General features: G+C 35.6%; 4 non-coding genes across 4 annotated transcripts; all 4 read left to right on the forward strand.

The window, feature by feature from the left end:
• The first annotated feature begins 3,808 nt into the window (after positions 1-3,808).
• Positions 3,809-3,880, forward strand: Trnad-guc. The gene has a single exon. It is a non-coding gene; the product is annotated as a tRNA-Asp (tRNA).
• A 1,284-nt stretch (positions 3,881-5,164) lies between these two features.
• On the forward strand, positions 5,165-5,236 carry Trnad-guc. Its single transcript has one exon. It is a non-coding gene; the product is annotated as a tRNA-Asp (tRNA).
• Positions 5,237-7,463: 2,227 nt separating this feature from the next.
• Positions 7,464-7,535, forward strand: Trnad-guc. Its single transcript has one exon. It is a non-coding gene; the product is annotated as a tRNA-Asp (tRNA).
• Positions 7,536-9,855: 2,320 nt separating this feature from the next.
• Positions 9,856-9,927, forward strand: Trnad-guc. Its single transcript has one exon. It is a non-coding gene; the product is annotated as a tRNA-Asp (tRNA).
• Positions 9,928-10,000: the final 73 nt, after the last annotated feature.

Genomic DNA, 10,000 nt, shown 5'->3' on the forward strand with positions numbered 1-10,000 from the left:
AATTTATATTGTGTTCTACAATATCAGTTTACTTCTTGTGTACGTATAATTGAATATGAAGGCATAAACACATGTGTTCTTTTAAATACAATTAATATCAATTAATAAAAAAAATGATATATACAAAATATCTAAAGGAGTGTGACGTCCGAAACCGATGTCGATAGACGAAGGAAAAAGTATGATGGGAGGCGCTTAGGGCCCGCGCATTTTCAACTGAATTCATTCTAAATCGTTTTATTTGTAATTTTAAGATGTTGGTAACGAGGAACTTGTATATACTGTTATTTCCGAATGTAATATCAATAAAATAGTGGTTGCGTCGCGAATGAAATCAGCGACAGTTTCTAGTGTCGGAAATAAGGCCTCTAATCCCTCTCTGGTCATTCCTTCTCTGTTTTTTATTTTCATTTTATTTTGTATATATATATTTTTTATTTCCCTTTCAAAATTGAAATAAAAAGTGCTGTCTTCCCTGCTGCCCACACCATTTGCCCGTGGTGCCAAACATTGGGTTATGCAGCTGCTGTTATTGGCGTTCTTGACGGAATGGAGAGAAACCACAGAATATTGTCATCATTCAGACAGACCAATGAATAAATTACCGGAAAGCCTAGAATGCACCCATACTACAGTAGGTGGCTTAAATGGAAAGGTTACTCATGCTACCCAATACACCCAGTGCACGACACCAACGTCTATCTGAAAGAAACCGTTAATGAAAAGCAGTGCGAAAAAGACAAGGCTGGAGGCAGACTAGATTACCACGTCCAAAGAGAACGTTATTCCAGAGCCGCAGATCCTTCGGGAGTGACTCAGCCTCACTACGGAGTTTGGCTGCGTCAGTAAGTCTTTGCAAGAAACCAATAACCCTTGGGACTTCACGGCCCGCTTCGCCTGCTATTGGGATGGTGGTAATGTCCGAAGTCGTAGGTAGTTCAATGGTAGTCAGGTTTTCGTAATGAGGACCTTTGCAAAAAAAAAAAAAAAGAAGAAAAAAAAAAATATATACATACAAACACACACACACACACGCACACACACACACACACACACACACACACACACACACACACACCACACACACACACACACACACACACATATATATATATATATATATATATATATATATATATATATATATATATATTGAGGTTTCATATATAGTTACACTACTCTTATTGCTACTTGCCATTTCAACCCCAATATCATGTGACTGCCCAATACAATATAATGCCTATTATATATCCTTCAGCGCTTCAAGCCCCGTAGCTCCAAGTTGTGCAATCTGCTTACGACTGCTTGATAATGTATGCCAGTGAAGCAAAAGGTTCCTATTTCCCAATATATATACTACCGATTTGTTATGTATATTTTAGTATATATACTTCACGGGGATACTTATTATCCACGATTTTTTTAGTCATTAGCTATAGTGTGATTCAAACACAAACTACACACTAACAAAATGGAAAAAAAAAAAATTTTTTATTATATTATTTAGTAATTATTGGTTCCACGCGAAGTGACAGCAGTGGCACACCTGGCACGCTTCGCCAGGTGTTGTAATAATGTTTGAAATCATAGGAAGCTCAATAGCAGTCAGAATTTCATCATGAGGACCTTTATATATATGTATATATATATATATATATATATATATATATATATATATATATATATATATATATATATATATATATGTATATAATAGAGAGTATCATGCAACTGACACAATACGGATAAAGGAAGGGGGAACCTCTGCCTCAGCCAGATGACATAAAAATACAACGAGATATACTAGATATACTTTCTAGGACGATCTCGAGAGAGGTCGAAGGAATTCTTCACATAATGAACTCCTCATTTCCACCGGGATTGTCTTATGTTATTCTTTAAACAGGTTCCTCCGACCACCGCCACTCAGGAAGGTTACCTATGGAGGCTGGAGTGGAAAGGTGATCTAGATCCCATGTAAACATTTAGTTCTATTAATCAGATGAGTCAGCTCTCATACCTGGAAGAAGACTGTAAGAAGTAAGGTAATAAACAGTGAACAGCAACAATTAACTGATGGAAACAAGTCAGTAACAGTAACGAGAAGGGAAAAGATGGGAATAAGGTAAATGAGAAACGGGAAAAGACGGAGATAAGTCACATTTAGTGCGAGTCTCAGCGTAAAATTTATAAATGGTGGAAATGCACTGAATTGTTATTATTTCTTTATAATAAACATAATATTTACATCACTGTAAAGCCGCCGGCTTTGGTTGTTTGGTTTGGTTGTTTGTTCGTTGTGTGTGTTCTTAGCTCCGATCTTCTCGACATGTGAGTACAGCCATTATATACATAGTCTATGTATATAATGGCTATACTGACTGTAAAATGTAGTTCCCATACATGTCATAATATCTGGAACTGACAAGTACCCACTGTAATGGAGATTGTTTTTAGCCTCTTTTTATGTAGCTTATGACTGTAGGTGCCCCGACTCTCTTGTTTCATTTGTAAATATATGTGAATATACATTTGGGTTATAAATTCAAGTCTCCTCTTATTCCTCGAGTGGCTAAATCGTCCAGAGCTCATATTAAAAGAACCAAAAGGGGCTACAAAGACCATAACAAAAGAAACCCCTAATAATCCCTCACCGTCACTGAATCGTCGGTAGCACATATGTATGTATATTACAGGTATATTTTTTATACTAAATATATATATATATATATATATATATATATATATATATATATATATATATACATATATATATATATATATATATATATATATATATATATATATATATATACATATATATATATATATATATATATATATATATATATATATGTATATATATATATATACATACATATATAGATGTAGATATATTCATACATACACACATCAATGTATACAAACACAGACAAACACACACACGTGTGTTTGTGAGGGATATGTAGGCCACGCACACACACACGTGTGGCCTATATATCCCTGATCATTCCTTCTATGGTTGATGGGTTATACACTTTTTAACTTTCCCTTCCAACCTTAAATAAAGGCTGCTTCCCCATCCCACCGCCGCCCATTTGCCATTGTTGCCAAACATGTGGTTATGTCAGCTGCTGTTCCTGACAGAATGGTGAGAAACCACAGAATATTGCCATCATTCTAACAGACCAATAAATAAGTTGCCGAAAAGCCTAGAATACGCCCATACTACAGTAGGTGGCTTAACTGGAAAGGTTACGCATGCTACCCAAAACACCCAATGCATGATACCAATGTCTATCTGACTGACACTGCAAAAGCAAAAAATTGTGACAAAGACAGCAATGAAGGCAGACTAGACTACGAGGACCAAAAGGAGAGTTATTCTAGAGTCGCAGATCTTTCGGAAGTAATTCAACCTCGCTATGGAGTTTGGCTGCGTCCATCGCCACAGTCAGACTCTAGAAACCAGTAAACCTTGGGGCATCATGGCACGCTTCGCCAGGTGTTGTGATGGTGGTAATGTATGAATTCATAGGAAGCTCAATGGCAGTCAGGTTTTCATTATGAGGTTCTTTGCCAAGGCAAAAACAGAACAAAACAAAACAAAACAAAATATATAGATAATACATTCAGATTTCACATATAGTTATTCTACTTATTCTACTGCACTTTCAGAATAATGTGATAGCAAAACAGTAAATGTGTATTCATTCCATATTCAACACAAGCCCCTACTAAAACTCAGGACTCTTCTAAATGTACCGTGAAAACAAGCTTCCTATTCATGCACTTTATAAATGCCGATTCCTCGGTAGTATAGTGGTTAGTATCCCCGCCTGTCACGCGGGAGACCGGGGTTCGATTCCCCGCCGGGGAGGCTTTTCGTCAGCTGTGGGCTATAGTGGTGGGATAATGCAGTGCAAATCTTCCGACTGCGAAAAGTAATATGAAAATATAATAGAAGGCCATTGGTTTCTATAAGTGACACCAATGATAAGTGTATTCTGATATAAGTAAGGACTATTTACGGTATTTTATACTACACAGTATATATATATTGGTGTATTATATTACATATATACAACATGATAGTAGCTTGTATATGGTAAATGAATAAAGAGAATACTTTATATACTTTATATATCACATTATATATATACATATACATATATAGCATATATATATATATATATAATATATATATATATATATATAATTATATATATATATGCATATAGATATGGAGTATAGTATGTTTAGATTAGTATACTATGTTTATATACGAATATAATGTATATAACTAACACACACAAATGCGTGTTGTGTGAGGGTATGTGTGTATTTATGTGGCTCTATATCTCCCTAATCATTCCTTCTATGGATGATGGGTTATACACTTTTTAACTTTCCCTTCCAACCTCAAATAAAGGCTGCTGCCCCCATCCCACCCCCGCCCATTTGCCATTGGTGCCAAACATGTGGTTATGTCACCATTCTGTTTCCTGACAGAATGGTGAGAAACCACAGAATATTGCCATCATTCTACCATACCAATAAATAAGTTACCGAAAAGCCTAGAATACGCCCATACTACAGTTGGTGGCTTAACTGGAAAGATTACTCATGCTACCCAAAACACCCAATGCATGATACCAATGTCTATCTGACTGACACTGCAAAAGCAAAGAATTGTGACAAAGACAACAATGAAGGCAGACTAGACTACGAGGACCAAAAGGAGAGTTATTCTAGAGTCGCAGATCTTTGGGAAGTAATTCAACCTCGCTATGGAGTTTGGATGCGCCTTTCGCCACAATAAGACTACCGGAACCAGTAACCCTTGGGACATCATGGCACGCTTCGCCAGGTGTTGTGATGGTGGTAATGTATGAATTCATAGGAAGCTCAATGGCAGTCAGGTTTTCATCATGACGTTCTTTGCCAAGAAGACAAAGACAGAACAAAACAAAATATATAGATAATACATTCAGATTTCACTTATAGTTATTCTACTTATTCTACTTCACTTTCAGAATTATGTGATAGCAAAACAGTAAATGTGTATTCTTTCCATATTCAACGCAAGCCCCTACTAAAATTTAGGACTCTTCTATATGTACCGTGAAACAAGCTTCCTATTCATGCAATTCCTATTGCCGATTCCTCGGTAGTATAGTGGTTAGTATCCCCGCCTGTCACGCGGGAGACCGGGGTTCGATTCCCCGCCGGGGAGGCTTTTCGTCAGCTGTGGGCTATAGTGATGGTGTAATACAGTGCAAATCTTCCGACTGCGAAAAGTAATATGAAAATATAATAGAAGGCCATTGGTTTCTATAAGTGACACCAATGATAAGTGTACTCTGATTTAAGTAAGGACTATTTACAGTATTTTATACTACACAGTATATATATGTGTGTGTGTGTATAGAACTGGAAATTAATGATATCAAGTTTACAGTATATAACAACATGGATCAGTGACGCATTTGTATTCATACTTGTTAATATATATATATATATATATATATATATATATATATATATATATATATATGTTTATATACGAATATATAGGTATCTATATATATTTACACACATATATATGTGTTTGTGTATGTCTATATGTATGTATGTGTGTATGTGTGTGTATTTATGTGGCTTACATAACAATCTCTATACAATCATTCCTTCTATGGATTATACACTATTTAACTTTCCCTTCCAACCTTAAATAAAGGCTGCTTCCCCATCCCACCGCCGCCCATTTGCCATTGTTGCCAAACATGTGGTTATGTCAGCTGCTTTTCACTGACTTGTATAGTCTATGTATATAATGGCTATACTGACTATAAAATGTAGTTCCAATACATGTCATAATATCTGGAACTGACAGGTACCCACTGTAATGGAGATTGTTTTTAGCCTCTTTTTATGTAGCTTATGAGCAGACCAGAGAGAAAGTCCTGCAGCCCTTGCTCTTCAATTGGTCAAGTTCATACACTGGCGCCCCGACTCTCTTGTTTCATTTGTAAATATATGTGAATATACATTTGGGTTATGAATACAAGTCTCTTTCATTCCTCGAGTGGCTAAATCGTCCAGAGCTCATATTAAAAGAACCAAAATGGGCTAGAAAGACTATAACAAAAGAAACCCCTAATAATCACTCACCGTCACTGAATCGTCGGTAGCTCATATGTATGTATATTACAGGTATAGTTTTTATACTAAATATGTATATATATATATATATATATATATATATATATATATATATATATGTATAGATATATATCATATACGTATACACATACGTAGGCGTGACATATATAATTACATGTATACACACATGTATATATACTTTATATATATATACATACATACATGCATGCTCTATATATATACATACTGCATATATAATACATACATACATACATACATACATACATATATATATTATATATACATACTGCATATATAATACATACAACGATATATACATACATACATACAATATATTAATATATGTATATATATAGAGAGAGATGTAGAAATATTCATACATACACACCTCAATGTATATAAACACAGACAAACAAACTCACACACGTGAGGGATATATAGGCCACACGTGTGGCCTATATATCCCTCTCTGATCATTCCTTCTATGGTTGATGGGTTATACACTTTTTAACTTTCCCATCCAACCTTAAATAAAGGCTGCTTCCCCATCCCACCCCCGCCCATTTGCCATTGTTACCAAACATGTGGTTATGTCAGCTGCTGTTCCTGACAGAATAGTGAGAAACCACAGAATATTGCCATCATTCTAACAGACCAATAAATAAGTTGCCGAAAAGCCTAGAATACGCCCATACTACAGTTGGTGGCTTAACTGGAAAGATTACTCATGCTACCCAAAACATCCAGTGCATGATACCAAGGTCTATCTGACTGACACTGCAAAAGCAAAGAATTGTGACAAAGACAACAATGAAGGCAGACTAGACTATGAGGACCAGAAGGAGCGTTATTCTAGAGTCGCAGATCTTTCGGTTGTAATTCAACCTCGCTATGGAGTTTGGATGCGCCTTTCGCTACAGTAAGACTACCGAAACCAGTAACCTTTGGGACATCATGGCACGCTTCGCCAACTATTGTGATGGTGATAATGTATGAATTCATAGGAAGCTCAATGGCAGTCAGGTTTTCATCATGACGTTCTTTGCCAAGAAGACAAAAACAGAACAAAACAAAACAAAACAAATTATATAGATAATACATTCAGATTTCACATATAGTTATTCTACTTATTCTACTGCACTTTCAGAATTATGTGATAGCAAAATAGTAAATGTGTATTCATTCCATATTCAACGCAAGCCCCTACTAAAATTTAGGACTCTTCTAAATGTACCGTGAAAACAAGCTTCATATTCATGCTATAAATAAATGCCGATTCCTCGGTAGTATAGTGGTTAGTATCCCCGCCTGTCACGCGGGAGACCGGGGTTCGATTCCCCGCCGGGGAGGCTTTTCGTCAGCTGTAGGCTATGGTGGTGGGGTAATGCAGTGCAAATCTTCCGACTGCGAAAAGTAATATGAAAATATAATAGAAGGCCATTGGTTTCTATAAGTGACACCAATGATAAGTGTACTCTGATTTAAGTAAGGACTATTTACAGTATTTTATACTACACAGTATATATATGTGTGTGTGTATAGAACTGGAAATTAATGATATCAAGTTTACAGTATATAACAACATGGATCATGTGACGCATTTGTATTCATACTTGTTATATACTTTATATATACACATATATAGATATATACACATACAAATATATACACATATGCATACAAATATATATATGTATATCTATGCATATAGAGGTATGTATGTATATGTATGTTTATATATATATATATATATATATATATATATATATATATGTTTATATACGAATATATAGGTATCTATATATATTTACACACATATATATGTGTTTGTGTATGTGTATATGTATGTATGTGTGTATGTGTGTGTATTTATGTGGCTTACATAACAATCTCTATACAATCATTCCTTCTATGGATGATGGGTTATACACTATTTAACTTTCCCTTCCAACCTTAAATAAAGGCTGCTTCCCCATCCCACCGCCGCCCATTTGCCATTGTTGCCAAACATGTGGTTATGTCAGCTGCTTTTCACTGACTTGTATAGTCTATGTATATAATGGCTATACTGACTGTAAAATGTAGTTCCAATACATGTCATGATATCTGGAACTGACAAGTACCCACTGTAATGGAGATTGTTTTTAGCCTCTTTTTATGTAGCTTATGAGCAGACCAGAGAGAAAATCCTGCAGCCCTTGCTCTTCAATTTCATACACTGACGCCTCGAATCTCTTGTTTCATTTGTAAATATATGTGAATATACATTTGGGTTATGAATGCAAGTCTCTTTTATTCCTCGAGTGGCTAAATTGTCCAGAGCTCATATTAAAAGAACCAAAATGGGCTAGTAAGACTATAACAAAAGAAACCCCTAATAATCACTCACCGTCACTGAATCGTCGGTAGCTCATATGTATGTATATTACAGGTATAGTTTTTATACTAAATATGTATATATATATATATATATATATATATATATATATATATATGTGTGTGTGTGTATAGATATATATCATATACGTATACACATACGTAGGCGTGACATATATAATTACATGTATACACACATGTATATATACTTTATATATATATACATACATACATGCATGCTTTATATATATACATACTGCATATATAATACATACATACATACATACATATATATATTATATATACATACTGCATATATAATACATACAACGATACATACATACATACATACATATATATTATATATATATGTATATATATAGAGAGAGATGTAGATATATTCATACATACACACCTCAATGTATATAAACACAGACAAACTCACACACGTGAGGGATATATAGGCCACACGTGTGGCCTATATATCCCTCTCTGATCATTCCTTCTATGGTTGATGGGTTATACACTTTTTAACCTTCCCTTCCAACCTTAAATAAAGGCTGCTTCCCCATCCCACCCCCACCCATTTGCCATTGTTGCCAAACATGTGGTTATGCAGTTGCTGTACCTGACAGAATGGTGAGAAACCACAGAATATTGCTATCATTCTAACAGACCAATAAATAAGTTGCCGAAAAGCCTAGAATACGCCCATACTACAGTTGGTGGCTTAACTGGAAAGATTACTCATGCTACCCAAAACATCCAGTGCATGATACCAAGGTCTATCTGACTGACACTGCAAAAGCAAAGAATTGAGACAAAGACAACAATGAAGGCAGACTAGACTACGAGGACCAGAAGGAGCGTTATTCTAGAGTCGCAGATCTTTCGGTAGTAATTCAACCTCGCTATGGAGTTTGGATGCGTCTTTCGCTACAGTAAGACTACCGAAACCAGTAACCCTTGGGACATCATGGCACGCTTCGCCAACTATTGTGATGGTAATAATGTATGAATTCATAGGAAGCTCATTGGCAGTCAGGTTTTCATCATGAGGTTCTTTGCCAAGAAGACAAAAACAGAACAAAACAAACAAAATATATAGATAATACATTCAGACTTCACATATAGTTATTCTACTTATTCTACTGCACTTTCAGAATTATGTGATAGCAAAACAGTAAATGTGTATTCATTCCATATTCAACACAAGCCCCTACTAAAACTTAGGACTCTTCTAAATGTACCGTGAAAACAAGCTTCCTATTCATGCAGTTATTAAATGCCGATTCCTCGGTAGTATAGTGGTTAGTATCCCCGCCTGTCACGCGGGAGACCGGGGTTCGATTCCCCGCCGGGGAGGCTTTTCGTCGGCTGTAGGCTATAGTGGTGGGGTAATGCAGTGCAAATCTTCCGACTGCGAAAAGTAATATGA

The sequence above is a fragment of the Penaeus monodon genome, chromosome 9, assembly GCF_015228065.2.
Source record: "Penaeus monodon isolate SGIC_2016 chromosome 9, NSTDA_Pmon_1, whole genome shotgun sequence".
NCBI lineage: Eukaryota > Metazoa > Arthropoda > Malacostraca > Decapoda > Penaeidae > Penaeus > Penaeus monodon.